The sequence below is a fragment of the Clarias gariepinus genome, chromosome 18, assembly GCF_024256425.1.
Source record: "Clarias gariepinus isolate MV-2021 ecotype Netherlands chromosome 18, CGAR_prim_01v2, whole genome shotgun sequence".
Lineage (NCBI taxonomy): Eukaryota > Metazoa > Chordata > Actinopteri > Siluriformes > Clariidae > Clarias > Clarias gariepinus.
The window spans coordinates 4755029-4771262 of NC_071117.1; the positions used below are offsets into that span (position 1 = coordinate 4755029).

General features: G+C 42.8%; 1 pseudogene; it reads right to left on the reverse strand.

Moving 5' to 3' along the window:
• LOC128506992 (B-cell receptor CD22-like) overlaps positions 1-16234 on the reverse strand; it is a 128132-nt pseudogene that overhangs the window by 98087 nt on the left and 13811 nt on the right.

Genomic DNA, 16234 nt, shown 5'->3' on the forward strand with positions numbered 1-16234 from the left:
ATGTATGGTTAGGTTTTCTGTTCGTGTTTGTCTTCTTACTGTTTTGAATCCTCAAAATACCAAAATATGGACAGATGCTTTAAAAAATGTACATTTTGCAACATATATACATTAAAAATATTTTGACCTTGATGTGACCTTGGCCCTATTTGCATATATTCTAAACTGCAAGTTAGTGTATTTCCACATTATATTTTAAAAAAATATTTACAGTGAACTTAAATGGAAGTATATAGTTATTGAGTAAGAGAAGCACAAAACTCACAATCAAATTACTGTTGTAATTACTGCTTATTTCAAATATAAACCACTTAGGCACATGTTATTACAGTAAATTAATAAATATTGGGGCAAAAACAGTAACTCTTCACCTTGTTGTTTATTATTTTGCTATAATAGAAACACAATTAAGTGTTTAAATGACAGAACAAATACACATCTCAAGACTAATCTCTACATTATGTACCTGTTGATCTCGTGTTGTACCAGTTCTTTTCTTTTTCCTGGAAGAGAAAATTACATTTCAGTATTAAATAAAATATAATAAATCTATTAATCCTGTTATAGTAAGTGTCCTTGGGGCAACACGTTTATTTGTGTAAAATAATTATATGAAAACAGTTTTAAACCAGGAGCACTGTCTATCGCGTGTACACCTGAACTCACTCATCACGTGCTGAACGCTTACACTCTACTAGCGTCCACGCCCAATTCTTAGCCTAGTGTACTAATTAGTGTGTCTCTGCTAGTAGCTGATTGTAACAAGATTATCAGAGTAGAGTATTACCAGTCAATATCACAGTAGTTTCCAATTTAAAGTAAAATAATAGGAGGCAATATTTTACTCTCGTTGTTGCCTTTGTTTGAACGTGCACTCTGTTGTATGCTGTCTATTGTTGTCTCTTTATATATAGAGACTGATAGTTTTAGGATAACTTAAAAATGTATATCTGTCATACCTGAGCTAGACAGCTAATTAGATCGCTTAGTTAGCTAGCTGGTTCTGGTAAAGTGATGTTACTTTATGTTGTTGCAGGTATGTAGCACCTGGTCCTGGAAAACCGTTCTTTTATTTCACTCTGTACTGAACTGTATGTGGTTGAAATGACAATAAAAGCCTACTTGACTTGACTACTTGGCATAACCTTTTAGGGCCACATGAGCACTAAACCTATACAATATGGCTATAAGTATGTGCACCCCTGATAATCACATTTGTATGTGGTTCTTCCCCAAACTCTAACCACAAACTCAGAAGAACACAATTCTATAGAATGACTCTTTACTCTGTAGCACAGTTTCCAAAACCTGTTTAATGTTCCATGTGAGATCCACAAAGCCAACTTCATGAAGACATGGTGTGTTAAGTACTGTATAGGGTTGAGTACATTAATTATTAATATTATTATTAACCTTATTCTAATTTCATATTTTTTTACCTTATAAAGCAGAAGGTGATGATGAGACAAACGGACAGAACCACAAAGACTCCAACACCTGCGTACACACCTACACTCTGAGACTCTGTGGATGATGATGTGACAATTAATCAGTGTTAAATGTTTATCAGTGTGATTCTGATTTATAGTTACATCATTACTCTCACCATTTAAAGTGACAGACACTGCAGCTGATCTCTCAGTGCCGTGTTTATTCTGAGCCTCGCAGTAGTACTGTCCACTCTGTAGAGCTCTGTAACTCTGTCCAGATCCTACAGCTGAGGATTCATTCACCTTAAACCAGGTGTAGATCTCCACAGGTGGGTTAGCATCACTGCTGCAGGTCAAATTCACTGAACTGCCCTCCAATATGTTACAAGAAATGCTGATGGACAGTGAAACCTTCTTTGGAGGATCTAAAACATAAAAAAAGAAACATCAATCAATCAATAAATCAATGTATATTATTAACAATTATTAAAAGATGTTAAATGTGTGGGAAAACAAGACTCTCAAATAATTCTATGACAATTTTATCTGTTATTGGCTGTGAGAAGATCTTCATCATTAACTTACAGAGAACATTCAGAGTCACACTGCTGGAGTCCTGATGTCCGACTTCATTACTGCACTTGCACTTGTACTCTCCACTGTCCTCAGAGCTGATCTTAGAGATGGTGTGGATCTTTCCTTTTCCTATTGATGTCATATCCTTAAACCAGGTGTAGATCTCCACAGGTGGGTTAGCATTACTGCTGCAGGTCAGAGTCACTGAACTGCCCTCCACTATCTCACCAGAGGGACTGATGGACACTGAGACATTCTTTGGAGGATCTAAAACAAAACAAAAAAGGGGAAAAAAAACAATAAATAAATAAATGAATATGATGCACAATTATTAAAAGATGTATAATGTGTGGGAAAACAAGGCTGGCAAGTAATTATATTACAATTTTATCTGTTACTGGCTGTGAGAAGATTGGCAGCTTTAACTTACACAGAACATTCAGAGTTACACTGCTGGACTCCTGATGTCTGACTTCATTACTGCACTTGCACTTGTACTCTCCACTGTCCTCATAGCTGATCTTAGATATGGTGTGGATCTTTCCTTTTCCTACTGATGTCATCTCCTTAAACCAGGTGTAGATCTCCACTGGTGGATTAGCATCACTGCTGCAGGTCAGAGTCACTGAACTGCCCTCCACTATCTCACCAGAGGGACTGATGGACACTGAGACCTTCTTAGGAGAATCTAAAATAAAACTCACAAAAAAAACATCAATAAATTATTTAGTAAATAAATATTATGCACAATTAATAAACGATGTTAAATGTGTGGGACAACAAGGCTTTCTCCTAATTCTGTTACAATTTTATCTGTTATTGGCTGTAAGGAGATCTTCATCATTAACTTACACAGAACATTCAGAGTTACACTGCTGGACTCCTGATGTCCGACTTGATTACTGCACTTGCACTTGTACTCTCCACTGTCCTCAGAGCTGATGTTGGAGATGGTGTGAATCTTTCCTTTTCCTATTGATGTCATATCCTTAAACCAGGTGTAGTTCTCCACAGGTGGGTTAGCATCACTGGTGCAGGTCAGAGTCACTAAACTGCTCTCAATTATCTCACCAGAGGGACTGATGGACACCAAGACGTTTGTTGGTGAATCTCAATTAAAATGAATAAATGAACGAATAAATGAATAAAATAAATAAATAGTTAAAAATGAATTAATAGTTAAACTGTTATTAGATCCACAAGCACATAATGTACAAAAATACTAAAGATATAAAATTATTACTTGTTTTATTGATAACCTGTGTGTGTGTGTGTGTACATACAAGTTAAATTTCTTTGACATTTTCTTACTTTTGCAATATATAAGGGTAAAGTAAATAAATCTCACATCTGAGTCTGAGTGTGTGAGCAGGAGAGGGGAGATGTTCATATCCTCTTACAGCACAGCTATAACTGCCTGCATCCTCACTGCTGACATTCTGCAGGTGGACTTTATTGCTCTTGATGGTGTTTGTGGTTAAATCATGGCTGGTTTTGTACCAGATGAATGTTGGATCAGTCAGACTGCAGGTGGTTTTACAGATCAGAAGGGCTGATTGTCCCTCTGTCACTTCTGCAGGAGCGATCACCTGAAGATCTTAAACACAGAGAGACACATTACATCAGGAAAACTGTACTGAGGCCAGTAAGGCATGAACTTTTACACTCTGCTCTCTTAAAGTGTTTTCTAGATATTCTTTTCAGGGTTTTCTCCAGTGTTAACAAACATCTCGTATCTGAACGCCTACCAATTTAAGAGGATCTTAGAGGACAGTTTGCGATACGTCGTAGCTGGGACACGTGGAAGGTGGGATGAATGCGTCGCATGGATGAAGGGAGTAAAAATCGGACAGCGCATGGATTGATTAGCTTGGTTATTGTGAATGGACCAATGAAACGTGGAGAGAGCTTGCGTGAAAGTGTCCTCAGGGGAATGTCCCTGGTGGCGAGCATGACTCTGTCTCTCACATGATACCTGGGAGTCTTGGAGCGGTGGCGGTCAGCTTGTCTCTTGTACGATCTGGACGCTTGCAGTAGGGATCGTCTGGCTCGTAACCACGTCCGCTTGCAGCGGCTGACAAAATGTTGCGCCGAGGGGACCTCTACTTCCTCCTCCTGAGAGGGAAACAGCGGTGGTTGGTAGCCCAAACAGCACTGGAATGGGGAGAGCCCTGTGGCGGCAGACGGTAGAGAGTTGTGAGCGTACTCGATCCATGGTAAGAACTTGCTCCAAGTAGTGGCATCCTGGGTGGTCATACACCGGAGGGCGATTTCCATAGCTTGGTTCTTGCGTTCTGTCTGGCCATTGGACCGGGGATGAAAGCCGGAAGACAGGCTGGGGGTGGCCCCGATGAGTTTACAAAAGGCTCTCCAAAAGCGTGAGGTGAACTGAGGGCCACGATCTGATACTATGTCAGAGGGGAGACCGTGGAGACGGAAAACATGAAGGACTAGCTGTTCGGCAGTCTCCTTGGCGTAGGGAAGCTTGGGGAGTGGAACCAGGTGGACGGATTTGGAAAAACGGTCAACGATGGTCATGATACATGTGTTCCCATCAGATGAGGGTAGGCCCGTTACGAAATCCAGGGAGATGTGCGACCAGGGCCGGTGAAGTATGGGTAAGGGTCTGAGAAGGCCGGCCGGTGGGCGGTTGTTGGGTTTGCAGCGGGTGCAGATGTCGCAGGCTGCCACAAACCTGGAAACGTCCCTCCCCATTGTGGGCCACCAGAAGCGCTGTTGAAGAATAAAGAGTGTCCGAGCAGAGCCTGGGTGACAGGACAGCTGGAGCCATGGCCCCATTCCAGGACCTGGGAGCGTAGACGAGGGGGAACGAAGAGACGATCTGGGGGGACATTGCTTGGGCCAGGCTCCTGAGTCAGTGCCTGCTTAACCGTAGCCTCAATGTCCAGTTCTACGGCTGCTATCAGACAACGCGAGGGTAGGATAGTGTCGGGCGGCGTAGGGTCATGGGGAAATGAAAACTGGCGTGATAGAGCATCAGGCTTGGTGTTCTTGGAGCCTGGTCGGTAAGACAGGACAAAGTTGAACCGGGAGAAGAAAAGGGACCAGCGAGCCTGTCGGGCATTAAGCCTCTTGGCCTTATGTAGGTACTCGAGGTTCCTGTGATCAGTCCATACTAGAAACGGGAGCTCGGTTCCCTCCAGCCAGTGCCTCCACTCCTCTAGCGCTAGCTTGATGGCTAGTAGCTCTCGATCGCCCACATCGTAGTTCCTCTCAGCCGGGGATAGGCGATGGGAAAAAAAGGAACAGGGGTGCAGCTTGTTATCCTGCGGCGACCTTTGAGACAGGACGCCTCCGGCACCGGTGTTCGATGCATCCACCTCCACTACGAATTGGCGGGAAGGGTCGGGGATGATTAGTATGGGAGCTGAGGTGAACCTTCTCTTGAGCTTGGCGAAGGCTCTCTCTGCCTCCTCACTCCAACAGAAGGGCGTCTTGGAGGAAGTCAGAGAGGTTAGTGGTGCGGCGACAGAGCTGTATCCTCGAATGAACCGGCGGTAGAAATTGGCAAAACCAAGGAATCGTTGGAGGTCTCGTCGCGAGGCTGGGGTTGGCCAGTTGGAGACTGCCTGAACCTTGGCCGGTTCCATCTCCAGCTGCGAGGGGGAGATGACAAACCCTAGGAAGGTGGTAGTCGTCGTGTGGAACTCGCATTTCTCCGCCTTGACATATAAGTTGTTTTCGAGAAGTCTTTGTAATACTTGGCGAACGTGGCGCCGGTGCTCCTCCAGGTCGTGAGAAAAGATTAGGATGTCATCTAGATAGACAAATACATGGAGGTTCAAAAAGTCTCTGAGTACGTCGTTAATCAAGCTCTGGAAAACGGCAGGGGCATTGGTGAGTCCAAAAGGCACTACCAAGTATTCATAATGCCCGGTCGGGGTATTGAAGGTGGTCTTCCACTCGTCACCCTCCCTAATACGGACGAGATGATATGCATTGCGTAGGTCTAGCTTAGTGAAGATTGTGGCTCCCTGGAGAAGCTTGAAGGCTGTGGACATGAGTGGTAAGGGGTAACGGTTCCTGATGGTTATCTCATTGAGCCCTCTGTAATCTATGCATGGGCGAAGGGACCCATCTTTCTTTTTGACGAAGAAGAACCCTGCACCTGCGGGTGAGGAGGACGGGCGGATGATGCCAGCGGCGAGGGCCCCCGTGATGTACTCGTTCATGGCTCCTTGCTCTTGGCGCGTCACGGAGTAGAGACGACCCTTTGGAGGGAAGGTGCCGGGAAGGAGGTCAATAGGACAGTCATAGGGTCGGTGGGGGGGGAGTGAGGTAGCCCGAGCCTTGTTGAAGACTAGCTTGAGATCGTGGTATTCAGCGGGAACATTTGAGATGTCCGGAGGGTCCTCCGGCTTAGCTGGAGCAGAAGGAAGAGCAGAGAGAAGACAAGACTTGGAACATGAGGAGCCCCAGCCCGTGATGGTCTGCTTAGTCCAGTCAATCTGGGGACAGTGAAGGGCAAGCCAGGGCAAACCAAGAACCACAGCGGCAGGGGATCTATCAATGACCAGCAGACTGATCTCCTCAAAATGGTTACCCGAGGTCCTTAGGGTAAGTGGGAGGGTGCGTCGTGTGATGGCGGGTAGGGGAGTGCCATCTAGGGCCTGAACGGAGAGTGGAGGTTCAACAGGAGCGCAGGGAACCTCTAGCTTCCTGACTGTAGCGGTGCTGATAAGGTTACGGTCAGAACCGGAGTCGATGAGCGCCTGAATCCCGTGAGCTTTGCCGCCGATGATTAGCGTAGCGGGGAGTAGGGGACGAGGTTCTGGGAGTCTATCTGGAGGAGCGCCCTCTAGTGCTCCCAGTCTGACTAGAGGACGTCTCTTCTTTAATGGGCAGGTCTTGAGTGCATGTCCTGAGGACCCGCAATAGAAGCAGGCTCCCTCCTGGCGGCGGCGCCGTCTTTCCTCCTCAGAGATATGGGTCCTATCTAGCCGCCTAGGCCCTTCCTGCTTGGGCTCTCTCGGAGAAGGAGGTTCTTGAGATGTTCTGGGAACTAAGGGTCTCCGAGCAAAGAGTAGTCCTCTGGAGGCCTGCCTAGAACGGAGACGCGTGTCGACCCGGCCGGCGAGGTCCATGAGTTCATTGAGGTCGGTGGGAAGCTCCTGAGAAACGAGCTGGTCCTTGACTGCCTCTGACAAACCTTCGAGGAAGGTGTCAGATAGGGCCCTGTTGTTCCACCCACTGGTGACAGCGAGGGTCCGAAATTCAATGGCGTAATCATAAGTGGAGCGGGCTCCCTGGCGGAGCCTCAACAACCTGCTCCCAGCTTCCCTGCCAATATGAGAACGATCAAAAACCCTCTTCATCTCCTTGGAGAAGGCACCAAAGTCATAGCAACATGGATCACGAACTTCCCAGAGGGCCGTACCCCACTCTCGGGCTCTGCCTGTAAGGAGGGTGATGACGTAAGCCACCCGCGACCGTTCTGAGGAGAAGGTGGATGCTTGTAGCTCAAAAATCAGTGAGCACTGGGAGAGAAAAAATCTGCATGTACCTGGCTCCCCTGCGTAGGTGGGTGCGGCTGGCAAGCGTGGTTCGCGCTGGGCTTCAGTGCTTGTGGACTGTGCTGAGTCTAATCGGAGATGTTGCATCTCCGTGGTGACGTTGGCGAGAGTCTGCCTGGTGGTGAGGAGCTCTTGCTGCTGCTTCCCGAGCAGAGTGCCCTGGTTCTCCAGAGCCACTCTCATCCTGTCGTACTTTGCTGGATCCATAACTGTGCTGGATTATTCTGTCATGAGGTAAGAACGAGCAGGCAGAGAGATGGATCCAGGTGCAGAGAGGCAGGTGGTTCTGTGAGGCGTTGGGCGAGCAGAGCAAAGAGATAAGAAGCAGTGTAGCAGTAGAAGGGCGAATCTGGGTCGTAGTCGAGGGGCGAGAGCGAAAGTCCAAAGCCGTGTAATCCGTCAGCGGGGGCGACGAGCCAAAACAAACACTAAGCAGAGCCGTGGGCGAAAAACGAAAGCAAAAGTTCAAAGCCGTTAAATCCGAGTGTGACAATAAATCCTAAGCGTGAGGCAAGAGGCAAAAACGGGGACAAAGCGTGGTCGGTAACGTGAAAAAGAAATCATGAACTTGAACGCGAGAGAACTGCGGCAAAAACACACAATAATCCAGCGGCGCGCTCGCGAGCCGCGCCTCCTTGTAAGCCGGAAGAAATCAGCGCCAGATGAGAAGCCGGTGTGTCGGCGGAGCAGTCCGGGGGTGTGTGAAGGAAAGATGACAGCGTGGGAAAACAAACCAGCGTGGTGGAGAGCATGACAGCGTGAGAGGGAAAATGTCAGCAGACGAGGGCGGTCTTTGATCAGCGCGGCGCACTGAGAGCGTGACACATTTAGTACAAATAAATAGTAATTCAGCTTGTGATGCTACTAGAACATTTGTTAAAAAAATAACAATAAAAGATATTAGATAAATTTAGATTTCGTGCACTTTAAACAATATATTTAGAGTTTGCATATATAATACAACACTGCATTATTTAAGTGAATATGTACAGTAAACAGTAACACTGTTATTCATTATTAATTTTCATAAAGCATTGTGATCTACATTACCTGTGACAGTAAGTCTCACTCCTGGAGAAAAGAGGTATTTATCTTTAGGTTTCTGTCCTAGGACTTTAATGCAGTATTGATGTTCATCTGTTTTCTTCACATCACTCAGTCTGAGGGAGAAGTGTTTCTGTTTATCTCCTAAATACTCCACTCTGCCTGAGTAACCTGATAAAGTACTCAGATCAGCCGACTCTTTACCCTTAACTGGGTCTATTAACCAAAATGCCTTATTCACTGTAAAAGCTGTTGGGTGTGTGTATACGCCATTCATAAACACTGTAGATCCTTTTAAGGCACAGAGATGTTCTGGTTTGTATGTCACACTCCATTTATTCCCAAGAGCTCCTGAAACATGACACATGAAAGAGATTATTAGAGGTTATTATGCTAAATTTGATAAAACACTGAGTTAGCCTTATAGCTTTACTTTTCTCCTCTGAAACTCTGGGTTGGAGAAATAAACACACATGTCTACCACTGGCAAAAATCAATGTGCAGGATTTTAACTTTTCAAGGCTTATAAGTTAAAACCCATAAGTTAGAAGAATTCATATTTTTACAGCATCCACTACTATTTAGTCTACATTCACATTTGTTTCTCTGTAAATCCAGTTCTATTCTGATTTTAACTACAATGTGTGACCTGGAGTTTTTGTCTAGTTGTTGTCTGTTTCAGAAACAGAACTGTGTTTTAGTTTAATGTCTCACACAGTATCATTCCAAGTGAAGCACAGTGATATATCTCATTTACAACAAGCATCAAAATGTGTGTAGTTGTGATGATGTAAATGTGAGATTCACCTGAGACCATGAACAGAAAGACCAGATAAAGTGGAGAAAGCATTGTGAGGGAAAACACTGCTGGAGAACGTCTGTGAAAATGAAATGAAAAAGTAGTCAGGATAAGAACAGAATATGATCTATTAATCTGGAAAATATATACATATCCACTGTACATAGCATCCAAAAAAACATACTCAGCTGAGTTTGTTTATCTATCTATCTATCTATCTATCTATCTATCTATCTATCTATTTTTATACATTCCAATATTATCAACTTTAAACTCATTTAAACATGTGACAGTTTCATCAGAAAACATGAATCGAAGTCAAGTAAACAGAAAACAAACTAAACTGGTCATGTTTGATAAATGAACAGAACTACATGTATTGACCCCTTTGGCCTTCCACAATGCAGCCCTACAGTACCTCAGCCCTCTCTGTACTCTGGTGTACTCCTCCTCTTCGAATGTCAGTGTTTTCCATTTTTCCCAACACCCCTGATTTTACTCATCAGACAGTTAACATTTTGTGTTTAGTTAATAAAGCAAAACATTTTGTGAAAGCCACTGTTTAATGTCACTGATATAATCAAATAAAGTCTGAAAAGCATGTTTCAGAGGCAGTTATATTAGAAAATCATCAGCATAATAATTGCGAAGAAAGTTTGTGTCTACTAATAATTAATCCCAAAGGGAGCATATCAACAACCAATCAAGTGCTTTCATGATCCACAGTGTCAAGTGCAGCAGTAAGATTAAAAAGCCACCAGTACCAAAACAGGTTTTTTTTTTCCATCAATGCACATCTCCCTTGATTCTGAAGATCGTCACTAGTACACTTCTTCATTCCTCTGGGATTGTCTCACTCTCCAAAATCTTGTTAAACAGACTAATCAGAAACTCCACTGCAACCTCTCCTAAGCACTTTTATACCTCCACAGGTATATGTCTGATGTCATCAGGACCAACAGCTTCTCCACTCTTCATCCTCTTTACCACCCTCCTCACCTCACTCTTACTGATTTTTGCTCCTTCCTGGTCCACAACAGTCACGTCTTTTACTCTTCGGCTTCTTTAATTTTCCTCATTTATAAAAGCTTCAAAGTACTTTTAAAAGCCTTTAAAGTACTTCAAAGCCTTCGCCACCTCTACCTTAACCTTACGCTGCATCTCCCTGTCTACTCTCTTCAGTCCTCTCAGTGTCCCACTTCTTCTTAGTTAGCCTCTTTCCCTGTATACACTCCTAGACTTCCTCGTTCCAAGTCTCCTTGTACACTTTTCTCTTACCTGAAGATACACCAAGTACCCTCCTACCTGTCTCCCTGATCACCCTAGCTGTAGTTGTCCAGTCAATTTGAAGCATCTCCTGACAACCCAGAGCCTGTCTTAACTCTGCCCTAAAAACTGCACAACATTTTTCCTTTATCAACTTCCACCACTTTGTCATCTGCTCTGCCTTTGTCCTCTTTACTTTCCAAACCTGCCCATCACATTCTCGTCACATCTGTTCCCTTCCCCAACATGTCCATTGAAGTCTGCACCAATTACAACTCTATCACCTCTGGGGATGCTTTGTGTCACTTCATCTAACTGACTCCAAAATTTCTCCTTCTCTTCTAACTCACATCCTACCTGTGGGGAGATAACCACTAACAACATTGCAAATTACACTATCAATTTCCAGCTTCAGACTCATCAACCTGCCTGATACTCTTATCACCTTTAGAACATTCCTTACAAGCTCCTCTTTTAGAGTAACTCCTATTCTATTTCTTTTCCTATCCACACCATGGTAAAACAATTTAAACCCTGATCCAAAGCTTCTAGCCTTGCTACCTTTCCACCTGGTCTCCTGGACACACAGTATATCCACCTTTCGTTTCTGCATCATGTCAACCAACTCTCTTGCTCTTCCCTGTCATAGTCCCAACATTCAAAGTTCCTACTGTCACTGCTTAACTCTTGCCTTTCCTCTTTTCTTTCTGCCTATGAACACGCCTTCCTCCTCTCCTTTTTTGACAAATAGTAGCCCAATTTCTATGATAATACATAGAAAATGCTAAAGACAAAGAAACTACCATAATGCCCCTGCAAAGCTCCAAAATCATCACGAAACACACAACACAGCACGGATCACTCCAAAAAAAAGTCAAATACACTATGAAAAATGAACCTTTAAAGATCACTGTACAGCTCACTGTATATTAATTCTTTCTGTGAAAAGTTTAAACCCATTTTGTCTCATATGTTCCAAAACCAAAGTGCTAATAAAAGGAGTAATGTAAAACGGCAGTATGAGATAAAACACAGGTGGTTAGAGCAAACATATCTGCAGCAGTCTGAGGTGAGGGCATGTAAAATACCCTAAAAACAAATTGTAATTGTTTACTTATTTGCCAATTATGGTGGAAATAAGTATTTGGTCATCTACAAACAATATTTTTGACTCTCACAGACCTGTAATCTTTTTTTAAGAGGCTTCTCTGTCCTCCACTCATTACCTATATTAATGGCATCTGTTATCAGTATAAATGACACCTGTCCACAACCTTAAACAGTCACACTCCAAATTCCACCATGGCCAAGACCAAAGAGCTTTCAAAAGACACTAGAAACAAAATTGTGGACCTGCACTAGGATGGAAAGACTGAATCTGCAATAGGTAAGCAGCCTGGTGTGAAGAAATCAACTGTGGGAGCATTTATTAGAAAATGGAAAACCACTGATAATCTCCCTCAATCTGGGGCTCCATGCAAGATCTCACCCAGTGGGGTCAAAAAGATCACAAGAACTGTGAGCAAAAATCCTAGAACCACACAGGGGGAACTAGTGAATGACTTGAGCTGCGACCAAAGTAAGAAAGGCTACACTCAGCCGCCAGGGACTCAAATACTGAAGTTCCAGACGTGTCCCACCTGCTTAAGCCAGTACATATACAGGCCCATCTGAAGTTTGCTAGAGAGCATTTGGATGATTATTTTGGATGATGTTTTCAGAAGAGGTTTGGGAGAATGACATATGGTCAGATGAAACCAAAATAGAACTTAGTGTTTGGAGGAGAAAGAATGCTGGGTTGAATACAAAAAACACCATACCTACTGTAAAGCATGGGGTTGAAAACATCATGTTTTGGGGCTGTTTTTCTGCAAATGGACCAGGACGACTGATCCATGTAAAGGAAAGAATGAATGGGGCCATGTATCATGAGATTTTGAGTAAAAACCTCATTCTATCAACAAGGCCATTGATGAGAAAGCGTGGCTGGGTCTTTCAGCATGACAATGATCCCAAACATACCACCGGGGCAACAAAGGAGTGGCTTTGTGAGAAGCATTTCAGGGTCCTAGAGTGGCCTATCCAGTTTCCAGATCTCAACCCCATAGAAAATCTTTGGAGGAAGTTTAAAGTCTGTGTTGCCCAACGAGAGCCCAAAGCATCACTTCTCTAGAGAAGATCTGCATGTGTGAAAACCTTGTGAAGCCCTACAAAAAATTTTAGTTTTGTCAATGCCACATGCTATTGCCAACAAAGGGTATATAACAAAGGATTGAGATGAAATTGTTATTGACCAAATGCTTATTTTCTATCATAATTTGCAAATATTTTTTTTACAAATTCTACAATGTGATTTTCCGGATTTTTTTTTTTTCTTATTTTGTCTGTCATAGTTGAGGTATACCTATGATGAAAATTACAAGCCTCTATCTTTTTGAGTGGGAGAGCTTGCACAATTAATGGCTGACTAAATACTTTTTTGCCCCACTGTACATGTGCTGGATTTAATAATCTACTTTAAACAGGGAGTGTATTTGTCTGACAACAAAAGTACACGTTAGTGTAAACAAGGCATAAGATACACAACCTTACAAAGTGTGATTTCTTTGTATTAATAATTTAGAGTTCTGCTGTACAGAAAGAAAGACAGACATGTACGTTTTCAACCTCAAATAATAATATTACTGATTACATAAAATTTTTAGGTTAAACAATTTAACTATCTCTAAAAACTCTTTACTCATCAACGATGCATACTATTCAATTAGAAACAAGTGCAACTTAAACTGGTAAAGCTGTCTGGAGAGTAGACTCTGGACTTTTAAATATAACAGCCACCCCTCTTTCCCAACCAAAAACTCACAGCGCACAGAGAAAAGAACAACAAGGGAAAAGAATTTCAGAAAAAAATCTTTTTTTTTTTTTTTTTTTGCCAGGTCGGCCTTAAACAGGTAAAAATCTAAATGGTGAAAACAGAATTTATGTTTTATTTATAAGGGGTCATAAGTTCGAGATCGTCATCTGTAATAAAAGGCACATTTCAGACTGCATGGGTAAACGAGTGAAGTGGTGGAGATTCCCCTGCTTGCAGCTCTGTCTTGTCAACGACTCAGGTCAGAGACATGGTGACACAAAAGATTGTGGCGAAAAATAACTGCTGTATGTGGTACAGAATGCATGCAGCAGATGATCAAAATGTCGCACAGATAAAGAAGTGAGATAGGCATTAAAAAGGAAATGTGGGGGAACCCACGAATTATAATTCATCAACCTTTTTTTTTTTAAAGACTTGCTTAAAAGACTCATGTGATCATACATAATGTGCTTAAACAGAGCTGTCACGTTTGCATAAACAACAGTAAAAACAATAAAAACAGAAATAAAATTGTACAAGATAATTAGACAGCAAGCCACAAACATCTCAAATTTCATCTCATCAGAAAAAGTTAACAATGCTCGCAAAGTTCCCAATTTGGGCCATTAATTACAACCTGAATAAAGTAAGGAAAAAAAAAAAACTCTGCCTTCTATATTCACAAAAAGTACACATTATGAGGAAATTTAGTAACTTAAAGTAGAAAAAAATACTCTCTCTCTCTTACTGTGCCTTCTTGACCTTCATGTCCAGCGACCAAACTATAACTAAAGAAGAGCATGAGAGAGTCTGTGGTTAACAAGAGTAAACACACCCTTCAGTTTCTTTTTTACTGCTCAACTAGTCCTGCCATCTGAAATAATGAGCATATCACATTTTAATACACGAAATAATAATAATAATAATAATAATAACAATAATAATAATAATTAGATCAATAAATCTATAAAATAGTCTGTTGAGTAGTTGTGTGTTACTTACCTCTGTTTTTTACAAAATGATTTAATAATAATAATAATAATAATAATAATAAGTAAAAGAAGAAAAAGGAGAAAAAGAAAAAGAAGAAGAAGAAGAAGGTCTAGAAAAGAAAATACTGCTATATTTAAACTCATGTTAACACATCAGCAGGACTGTCTCTGCATTAAAGTGAACCTGTACATGCATTGTTTCGGGGAGGTTTTAACACCAGTGTGTGAACAAATAACCCCACAGCCTTTACAATTAAAAAAGTGAAACAACACACCATGAGAAACATACAGTTGTAACGCTTGGATTTAATTAAACCACTAGTTACTTTGCTACGGGGTCGAGAATCAAAATACGGGTTTGTAAACAACACTTCCGGTATTGCGCAATCAAGACAGGACAAGTAAAGACGCGACACAATAACTATGTATAAATCAAACCAAAGTGTATTAAACAAAACAAACCAACAAACAAACAAACAAGGTGCACCAAAACCAATATATACAAAATATATACAAATATAAACAATGTGTAGGATGTAAGCGGGTGTGAGAGTGCATGTATGATTGTCCAGAGTCAATGTTATTGCAGTGTGTGAAATTCACCGGTATTGATGACAAATCCGGGAGCTCGAGCGACGGAACAAGAGGTGAATTGTTAGTGTCTATGAGGAATAATCCAACCAGGGAAAAGTACTCCTTTAGAACCATCCAACAAACTCTCTCTCAGAAACAGCGCGCTGGGTAAATCTCTCCATCCCGGGCCGCTTGCCGGTTCCGGCTTTATACCGGCACACGTGACCCAACGCCGCTTCCGGGTTCTCTCATGCTGCGATCGCGCATGCTCGCGAGAGCTTACCCTGTGACCAACACTGTCTATGGGGACAAGTAAAACCAGATCTGGCAAATTTCCGTGCACAGGTGAGCCGCATTAGCTCCTTAATCCATTTCCTGTTTGTTAAAATGCCCCTTTATGTGGCTGCGCTACATAGACCCCCCTCCCACCCCCCAAACCTCCGGTGTCTGAGGAGAACGTCCGTAAAAGCGCTTCAGATTAACCACGTTCACTATATCAGTTTTTTGTGGATTGCCGCAAGACACAGTGTAGTTAATTGGTCCCTTTTTGTTTTTTATTTCTGCTGGTCCCTCCCACTTGGCCGCTAGCTTGGCAGAAAATCTTTTCGCTGCGGAGGAGAGTGGGTGAGTTTTTATCTGAACTAGATCTCCCGGTTGAAAGTGCGCATCTTTTCTCCGGGCATTGTAGTATCTAGCTTGTTTGGATTATTGTTGTTTTACTCTTTGTTTCACCTCCTCCGTGATAAGTCGTTGTCGGTCCAGTAATGAGTAGGCTGTGTGATCAGGTGTTGGAGGGTGATTCATGAGCCTTTCGAGTGGCCTTTTTAGTTGCCGCCCCCTTGTGAGTTCTGCAGGCGTCTTTCCAGTAGTTTCCTGTTGGGCTGTGTTGATGGCGAATCTGAGCTCTGGTAACCACTGGTCCCAGTTTTGGTGATGGTCCCCGACGTATGACGCGATCATTGTCTTCAGAGTTCGGTTAACTCGTTCCGTCTGGTTCGTTTGGGGGTGGTAGCTTGTAGTTAGCTTTTGGACGCTCCCCCAGGTTTGGCAGAGGTGTGCCAGCAGTTGAGACGTAAACTGGGGTCCTCGATCGGATACTAGATATTTGTCGACTCCCCATCTAGTAAAGATTTTCTCTCTTAGTACTTTTACCAGTTTTGGCGTCT